Raw genomic sequence first — 10,286 nt, 5'->3', positions numbered from 1 at the left:
TGGAATGGATCTATATACAAGTAGAAAGAGGAATAGCATTGATAAGAAGGATATTTGATTGATACCTAACAGACTTGTATATTCTCTAGAGATTGAATATTTGATGTAGAGTGAGGATCCCAAAGGGAATGCAGTAAAGTAATTTAAGAAGTACTAAGGATCTATAAAGAGAAATATATAGTGCTGATGAAGTTAAGTATTGTAGAAGGAATAATGTCTTTGATCTAGTAAGGATAGTTCTCAGGGCTAGAAGTTGTTCGTCACATGTCATCGACCCAACACTGCATGGTCTGAGGTATTAGTAAGACCAGTCTGATTCATTATATTGATCAAGCTCAGTTTGATAATTTGAAGTTTCCTGGATAATTCTATTAATATACTTATTTTGCTATTCAATATAATTAACACTAATTATAAACAACTATTACTTGCATTGCAATTGGGAATTTCCAAGTCAAAATGTTTTTAATTCTCTTTAAATATTTATTTGGCTGAATAATATTTCAATAATGGCAAGTCAGTCAAGAGTCTCTATCCGATTTTGTCGTCTCTTTTCACGATCAGTTATTGTGGTAATAGTCTGGGATGCTCTAATGTACAACTATATTTTATATTGGCGATATTTTATGTATACTGTATACAGCAAGTTTCAGCAAAGTCAAACACCAAATAGAGTCACTGGTATCATCTTTGATATAACATATTGTATGCTTTTCATTACATTCTCTTTGCTTGGATTGATAGCTGATGTGTGACAGGACGTTATAAGATCCTTATTGCTGGCATCTTCTTGTCCTTTTTTGCTTGGATACTTTCTGGTGTTGTTTTTATTATAGCAGTACACTGGCCCAATAATCCATCATTTTTTGTAATATATGGACTTGCATATCTTAGTGCTGTAGTTGGATATACTGCGTTTCGTGCTAACATTGTACAGTTCAATATTGATCAACTTGTGGGAGCTTCAGCAGATGAACTAAGTGCTATCATATATTGGCATAGTATTATTATACCAATTGCATTTACCATTTTCCAACTTGGCCGATGTTCACTTGATTTTTTTTACATACTATCATTCATAATGTCAGGAGTAACAGTGTCTATGGTATTAATAACTCATTCCTTTTTCAAACATGGCTGGAAACTATTCCTCTCATTATCAATCCTGTGAAGTTGATTGCTAAAGTACTCAACTATGCCAGGAAGAACAAGTACCCAAGGAATCGTAGTGCCTTGACCTACTGGGAGGAGGACTACCCTTCCGACTAGACCTAGGTAAGGATAAATATGGTGGATCTTTTACAGAAGAGGAAGTAGAAAATGTGAAAACAGTGTTACGTATGATTCCTCTGATGATCTGTATTATTGGACTCAGTTGTGCTGATGAAGTATATTGGAGTATAATGAAGGGTCCTAATCCTAATAATTCATCTTTCAAAACTTGCTTCATCTCAAATAACACAATGAAGTTTGTAACTCCAACTTTCTTACTTCTTCTCCATCAGTTCTTAATTTATCCCTGTTTCAATAAATACATTCCAAGTATGTTGAAGAGAATAGGTGTGGGACTAGTCTTTGCTCTGGCAACCACATTGTCCTATGCAATTATATTTAAGCACAAGATGAATAACTTGTCATATTTTATGACTTATTTCTGATTCCTCAGGTATTGTTTGGTGTTGCTTTTGCATTAGTTTCTGCAGTGTCTCTTGAATTCACAATAGCACAGTCTCCTGTACAAATGAGAGGGATGATGGTTGGGTTGTGGTTAGCTTCTTTTGGTGTTGGTTATTTCATTAATATCAATGCAAAATATCCTTTTGGTTGTGATAACACATTCTATCTGTCCAAGTTTCTATTACTACATTACTAGGAGTATTGTTATCTTTATTATTCTGTTAGTATTCATAGTACTAGCTAAATGGTACAAGTTACGTGTGAGAGAGAATGAAGTCAATATACTTCAAATTGTTGATGAACACTATGAAAGATATATGGACCAGGAAGAAGAATCCAAAAGAGAAAAGGGACTTTCTACTGACTGATACTTTGTTTTTAAGATCGTCAATGTTGTGTTAGTCTGTTGTGATGGATAGTGTGGTAGTGATTTGAACACATTAATTTGTATATATTGATGACACATTTAAATTATTGATGGTCATAATTAAGTTTGTTAAATTCATTTTGACTGTCAATTTCTTGATCACGATAGTTAGTATTTCCATTGGGATTTTTTGTTATATAAATTTTATAAGTCTTCAGATTCATTAGAAATAGAATGTTTATGTGAAGAATATCTGATGTTGTTAAAGGTTTAAATTATCATGAAGTTATTTTTTGTTAGCTAGTTGTCATTTGATTTGTATCCGTTAATATTTCAGATGTTATTTCTTGACATCCTTGCTCTAAGCTTTCATATAAATAAAATAAAAGTTTTTTTAAAAATGAAATAATATATTGAAGGCTAATTCAGTCCAATACAAAGATTGCAAAGAAGGTAGTAATAGACTTAAAGACTAAAGACTTAAGACTATATGTGAGATACACCATCTCTAGCTTGTTCCTAGGACTGTTGTTGCATTAAGTATGTGATACAAGAGGCATCATAGTTATATACGTGTCTAGTATGTCAACATTGTATATAACTATAATTGTGTTGAGTTCACTACCTGTTAGTAGAACAAGTTATAATCTATTACAGTCTTTTATTTGTTACATGATTCAGTAAATTTAAATAATTATCAACTGTCTTTTAATTGTTACATAAACATTTAAATAACCATAATAATAATAACAAATAATAATTGAGTCAAAAATCAAATAAATGAATGAATATCAACTATGTATACGATAATAAAAATTGTTTAAAGTAGTAATACTTTAAGAGTTGTTTTTATTGAGGAGACTTGACTCAACACCTCTTAACTTACACAGTCATAATAGCAAAACAGCTTGTTGATATAAAGACTAGAAGGACCCTCTGCTGTTAATGTTAAATTATTCTTTGTTCCTTGTACTGAGCGATTATTGTGCAATCTGCTGATAATACATAACTACAATGTTTGTATATATTATATATATATATATATATATGTATAATAATATATATATATATATATATATATATATATATATATATATACAAAATACATTTATTTTATTATGTTTGATAATATGGAGCAGTAGAACAAACCACATGAACACTCTTGATCATAGACAATAGGGTGTATCAATTGATGAGACTAAACTACTAACTTGAATTTACTATTGTAAGTCTTTACTTGTAGCTATGTATATACTGACCACTAAATGTACAATATGTTATATTAATATATACAAAAATATGACTGTAATTTTAAAGTATTTATATACAAATATACAACATTGTTTCTATATTAATTTTAAATTTAATCATTATCCCTATTAAATACATTACTGCAGGAGTATTAGTATGTGAGTATTTTTCTTTGATATAATATATACTTTGTTCTTTAAAGAAATATGACTTGTGATGTAACTAATATACTTTAAGAGTCTCGATCATGGAGAGTTTTGTGATAAAAGTATGACTATGTGAAGTCTTCACAATTACTATACAATGATTGATAGTAATATTAGTAGTCATATTAATAATAGAGACACTGTGTAGTTATTAACAGAATTAACCCAGGGTGGTAACCAAGATATCAACATGTGAATACTCATCAAAAACATGAGGTGTACTAGAAGATAGAGTTTCTAAAATGAAAGAGATTCATTACTTGCACACAATACAGAACGTAAGCCTTAAAATTTAGGATGATTTTCAATTATAATTTTGTTTTCATTATATCTTACCATCAGTAGACTCAGTACAGATCTGGCAGTGTCATATCATTTATTAAGCCCAATAAAATTAATAAAAAATCACTGTAAGATTACTTCAGAGTAACAAGAATTCTGATAGTCCAATTTAATAACTTAGCACCATTTCAGTTGATCTAGATGCTATAATTATTGAAGTAGCTTTTGACAAAAGGTGGATCATCTACCCAGTAGTGATGGGATTAGACTCTGGTTCCTCAAAGTAAAGAATATTTGACTCCCTCTATCTTTCAAGTAATTGGTCACGTTAGTATATATAAGTTGTGCTCATATGTAAGTTAAACAGGAACGCATGGTAGAAATGTTTCCAGTTAGTAATATATATTGTATGTAACTCCCAATCAGATTGTTGATCAACCACTTACAAAATACTAAATTGGAAGTATTAACTATAAACATATCAACCATACCCTACTGTAAAGACTATAAGGACATATATGATGTAAAAAAATAATATGCACTTAAAAATGTAATAATTATCACATAGTATGCCGGTAGTGGTTACATCATTAATTTTTGTTAATTGTTATTATAGAAGCCAGTGATTGTCATAATAAGTAGGTGGTCAATTAATGATGGCTGAACAGGTTGATCATTTAGAAGCTTCTTATGGACCAGAACAAAATCTTGGAAAGATACTCTCTCACCTTTTGCAAGATCCAGTAAAGGAGGCTTTCATGTATCACCACCAACTAATGACCCAAATGTCTGTGAAGGTAGATACTCTAAAGGAGACGGTATTACCAATCATTGGTATCAAGTACCCTCTACTGGTCTCACTGAAAGGGAACAGGAAAATGCCCACAAGGAAGCTTGGATGCTCTTTCAGCAATATGCTCCTACTTTTTCTTGGTTTACAGGCTAATATCAATTTAAAAACTATTCTGTTATTAAGCCTTATGTTGATACCAATTTTCGGGTAAATAATGAAGGAGATCCATTTATATCAAGTGAATATCCTTTGAATGTTAAATGGATGGAGCGTAATGTACTTGACTACTATGCCTCATTGTGGCATGCCAAAATGGTCACATAATGAAAGTGATATGGAAAGTTACTGGGGCTATTTACTTAATATGGGTTCAACAGAGGGAAATATTCATGCTATTTGGAGTGCTAGGGATTATCTTACTGGAAAGCCAATCAAAAGGTGACACATCACTATCTCTAGTTCCTGGTATGCAACCTTTCTGCTATGACGATAACCCTAATGCTTTCTCTCTCTGTGGCTTTCTATTCAAATTGTTCGCATACAGGCATGAAAAAAATCTTGAAATGATAAATGTGTCATCTTTTTATGATACTGGTATACGTCAATATCCTACTGACAATCCTCTTGGAGGTCCTTGGCCAACAACGAGTTCCCACTATTATTGGACCAACAGGTATCAGTACTGGCTCCATAGATATTGATGCACTAACAAAATTGGTTGATTTCTTTACTGGCAAGGTCATCCTATTCTGGTCATCTTTAACTATGGCACAACATTTGAAGGAGCATATGATGATGTAAAGACAGCTGGAGAAGCTTTTAATTCCTATCCTCAAAAAGAACAACATGTACTCACGTAAGATCTATTATGATCGAGAGAAACTAGATCAGTACTCTGAACCGTAAGGTGTTCTGGTTTCATGTAGATGGTGCATTGGGAGCTGCATATATGCCTTTTATAGAGATGGGTTATGACCACAGTTTCATCAAAGAGAAACCGTGGTCCAATATTTGATTTCCAACTGGACTATGTCTGTTCCATTGTCATTAGTGGTCATAAGTGGGCAGGTTGCCCATGGCCTTGTGGTGTTTTATGACCAAGACAGGAATGTTGATGATCCTGTGGTACTCTCTGAGCCATTTCAGCCCACAGCTTCAGGATCTCGTAATGGTCTTTCAACATTGATGTTGTGGACATTCATCAGTACCATTCCTATGACAAACAGGTCAAGATGATTGCCAGATGTCTACATTTAGCTGAGTATGTAGTAGAGAGACTAAAGGAATTGGAGAAGGAGATATCTACTGAACTATGGATTCCATCGTTCTACATTGTCACTAGCTTGGTGTTCAGGAAACCAAATGACAAATTGGTTTACAAATACAGTCTATTTTGTAAGCCTGTCTATGTAAACAATGAAGAACGTCATTACTGTCATATTTTATTAATGCCTAGTGTGACAGAGTACATGATTAATCAACTTATTGATGAGTTAAAAAAACTCAGATGCTTTTATATAATTAACCTTATTTCTTTTTCCTTTTATTATTTTTTTGACAAATAAAACTTTTTTATGTACCCTGAATGAAACACTGTGTTAATTGTAACTATTCTTTTAAATATATCATTGTCTATCATTGAGAATATTAAATCTTAACAATATAATTATTTATAATTGTGTATAACAGTTTTTAATATTTAGTTATGAACTATATAAAAGATTAATATATATAATTAATAATGATCTAATGAACGAAATGCATAACATATACATAAGTAATAAACTAAACTTGGATTTTCACAAGAGAGTATTCAGTACTGTATATATATTATTAATTATTATGATAGTGATATGTAAACACATCATAAGACTACAACTACTGTAATGAATGTACTATATAAACCAATTAAATAATAGATCAAAATACATTAACAAGTAGAGTTATTCCTTAATAGCAAGTTAGTTTGTCTATTGCATTTCATTTCAGTCCTATATATAGCATAATACTATACATTACCTTCTCATAATTATATCATTATGTTTTCCCTAGTGCATGTATCATGCTTTATTATACCAAAATCTCAATGAAGTTGAATATACTTGCGCTGCTTTTACAATGCACATATTTGTACTAGCAACATGTCAGCCCATTAATTAAATGAGTAGGCACTTCTAATACTTCTACCTTCACTTGAGATCAGTGAATGTAGAGCTGTGGGCGAAGAAACAAGCTGATGAAAGCTACTGATATCTCTTCTAAGTCAGGCTTAACTAGGTAAATAGTTAGGTTATTATTTTTTGTATTATAAGTCTATGAATGTTGACTGCATCAATCATTATAAAGGAACTTTTTAATTTGTGACCTCATCAAATATCACTCACTTAAGTGCTGTATTTGAAGTCTTGAAGAAACACATGTTTCCATATCAAAGATGGTTTGAGTTAGGTCTACTATTGGGTATACCCTACTGAAGTGGATCGCCGTAATGATGTATTTAAAGATGTACTTTATTAAGAAGCATCACTATGACACCAACAGGCAGGTTAGATCAGCTAGGCAGACCCACACTAATACAAATTGTTATTTACGAGCTCCACCCTATAATATTTATGGAAATATCAATGTCGTCATTTGTGGGTGTGCTATACTCCCACTCTTCTTCGCAACTAAAGGTCAAATGGCGAAGAAATAAGTTGATGCAAAGCTATTGATATCCTTTCTGAGTCAGTCTCAACTAGGTAAATAGTTAGTTAATTGTTTTCTTTACTATTAAGTATGAGTGTTGACTAGTACTGTTTGAGCACTAGTCATCAGTGAATATTTTTTAATTTTGTTTCTTAGATATCACTCATTTAAGTGATGTATTAGAAGTCTTGAACATGTTTCCATATCGAAGATGGTCGAGTTAGGTCTGTTGTTGGGTATACTACAGACTACACTAGCAAAGATTGAAGCAGATCACCATAATGATGTAGCTCGATGTCTTCAGGAGTGCATGACTTGCTGGTTGAGAAGAGTTTGACAAAGTTGATGAGAGGGGGAGACCATTGTGGGATGTACTAGCTAGTGCTTTGAAGAAGATTGAAGAAAACTTTGTTGCTGAAAACATTACACAGACAGGTATGATATGACACTACATGTAGCTTAACTTATATATTGAAAATAATGATAATTTAATAGTAAAAGGAGAAATGCAGTCTGCTGGCACAAGTTCTGATCTATCCTGTTCAAATGTCACAGCTGTTATATAGTGAGAGATGTATCAGTGAAGTGATCCTCGATGAAGTGGAGACACTAGAGGTCTTTGTTAATAATAAGAGAACAACTCTCTTTCTGCTGTATGTACTGCAGTATCTTCAGATCATAAGAATATCAAAGTACTAGCTAAAGTGTTATCTAAATTTGAAGAGACAAGAGAATTAGCATAAACTACTCAATCAGTATAGTAAAGTACTGTTAGACATATAATATGGTAGTATATTTGTAATTTCTTTTTTTTTAAAATCAGCTCAAACATTTCCAGAAAACCTGGAGACATCGATGTCATCAATAGACTAGTGCTCCTTATAATGTATTATCAGGTCCCAGTGATCAGATCAGTCCTGAACAGTGTGCTAGTGATATTCTTCGTTATCACTATGCCACTCTATCCCCATCTCTTCATGATCCTATTGGTATAGCACAACTACTGTGTCATGAAGATTCAACAATAATATCAGAGGAACACTAATGATTATAGAAGCTATTGGATGATCTGAGGAACCATAGAGAGTGGCAGTTTTGTTAAATCTGTGTAAATGAAAATCAATTAATGTAATGTGTTAATGTTCTCAATGTACCCTTATCATGCAAAAACATCATTTAATATCTTTTAAACTGTTAGACAAAATGGAATAACAGTACATTTAGTAATAGGATTGGACAAACTTGTTATAACCCAATGAACCTAATCCATTGTATATATAGTGATTATGTCCTTATTACATGTTGTTATTTATGGGTGTAGTCATCTATTTTAGTCCCATTGCTATTAGATTTCATACAAATTCAATGAACTTATGATATTGATATTTAATGATATTTAACAAACTAATGATAATTTAAAATGTATATGTCATCAAATTAAATTAGATTTTATAAGAAAGTGTTCAAATCACAACCACTCTATTTATCATAACAAAACTGAACAATATTGATGATCTTAAAAACAAAGTATCAGTCAGTAGAAAGTTCCATTTTGTCTTTCGTATTCTTCTTTCTGGTCCATATATTTTTCAATAGTGTTCATCAACAATTTGAAGTATATTGACTTCATTCTCTCTCACACGTAACTTGTACCATTTACCTAGTACTATGAATACAACAGTATAATAAAGATAACAACACTCCTAGTAATGTAGTAATAAAAACTTGGACAGATAAAATTATCATTACACCCAAAAATAATATTTTGTATTGATATTAATGAGATAACCAACTCCAAAACGAGGCTAACCACATCCCAACCATCATCCCTCTCATTTGTACAGGAGACTGTGCTATTGTGAACTCCAAAGATGTTGGAACAATCAATGCGAAAGTAGTACCAAGCAATATCTGAGGAATTAGTATTAGATCATTGAAATATGACAAGGTATTCCTCTGGTACTTGAATATACCGCATATGATGATGTGGTTGCCAAAGCAAAGACTAGTCCCAGACCTATTCTCTTCAACATACTAGGAATGTATTTATTGAAACAGGGAAAATGAGGAACTGATGGAGAAGCAGTAACAAGGCCGGAGTTACAAACTTCATTGTGTTATTTAAAATTAACAAGATATAAAAGATGAATTAGGACCCTTTATTATACTCCAATATACTTCATCAGCACAGCTGAATCCAACAATACAAATCATCAGAGGAATCATACGTAACACTGTCTTCACATTTTCTACTTCCCTTCTGTAAAGGTCCACCATATTTCTCCTTACCTAGGTCCCTAGTCGGGAGGGTATCCTCCTCCCAGTAGGTCAAGGCACTACGATTCTTTGGATACTTGTTCTTCCTTGCATAGTTTGATACTTTAGCAATCAACTTGATAGGATTGACAATGAGAGGAGTAGTTTCCAGCCAGTGTTTGAAAAATGAATGAGTTATTAATACCACAGACACTGTTACTCCTGTTATTATAATGATAGTATGAGAAAAAATTAAAAGAACAATCGTCCAAGTTCAAATAAAAATGAATGCAACTGGTACAATAATACTATGCCAGTATATGATAGCACTTAGTTTCATCTGCTGAAGCTCCTACCAAGTTTGATCAATATTGAACTGAAGCAATGTTTTGCTCGAAACCCAGTATATCCAACTACAGCACAAAGATATGCAATTGCATATATTACAGAAAATGATAGATTATTGGGCCAATATGCGCTATAATAAACCCCACACCAAAAATTATCCAAGCAAAAAAGCACAAAAAGATACCAGTAATAATGATCTTATAACGTCCTGTCCACACATCAGCTACCAATCCAAGCAATGAGAACAAAAAGTAGACCATACAATATCCATTATTAAAAACAATATTACTGGCACTATTTGGTGTCTGACTTTGTTGAAAATTGCTGTACAAGGTAGCTCCATAATATGTCATGAACATAATGTAGTTGTACATTAGAGCATCCCAGACAAGTACTAAGATAGCTGATCGTGAAGACA

The sequence above is a fragment of the Gigantopelta aegis genome, unplaced genomic scaffold, assembly GCF_016097555.1.
Source record: "Gigantopelta aegis isolate Gae_Host unplaced genomic scaffold, Gae_host_genome ctg1732_pilon_pilon:::debris, whole genome shotgun sequence".
NCBI classification, from domain to species: Eukaryota; Metazoa; Mollusca; class Gastropoda; order Neomphalida; family Peltospiridae; genus Gigantopelta; species Gigantopelta aegis.
The sequence above is the reverse complement of the archived record's forward strand: the minus strand, read 5'-3'. Positions refer to the sequence as shown.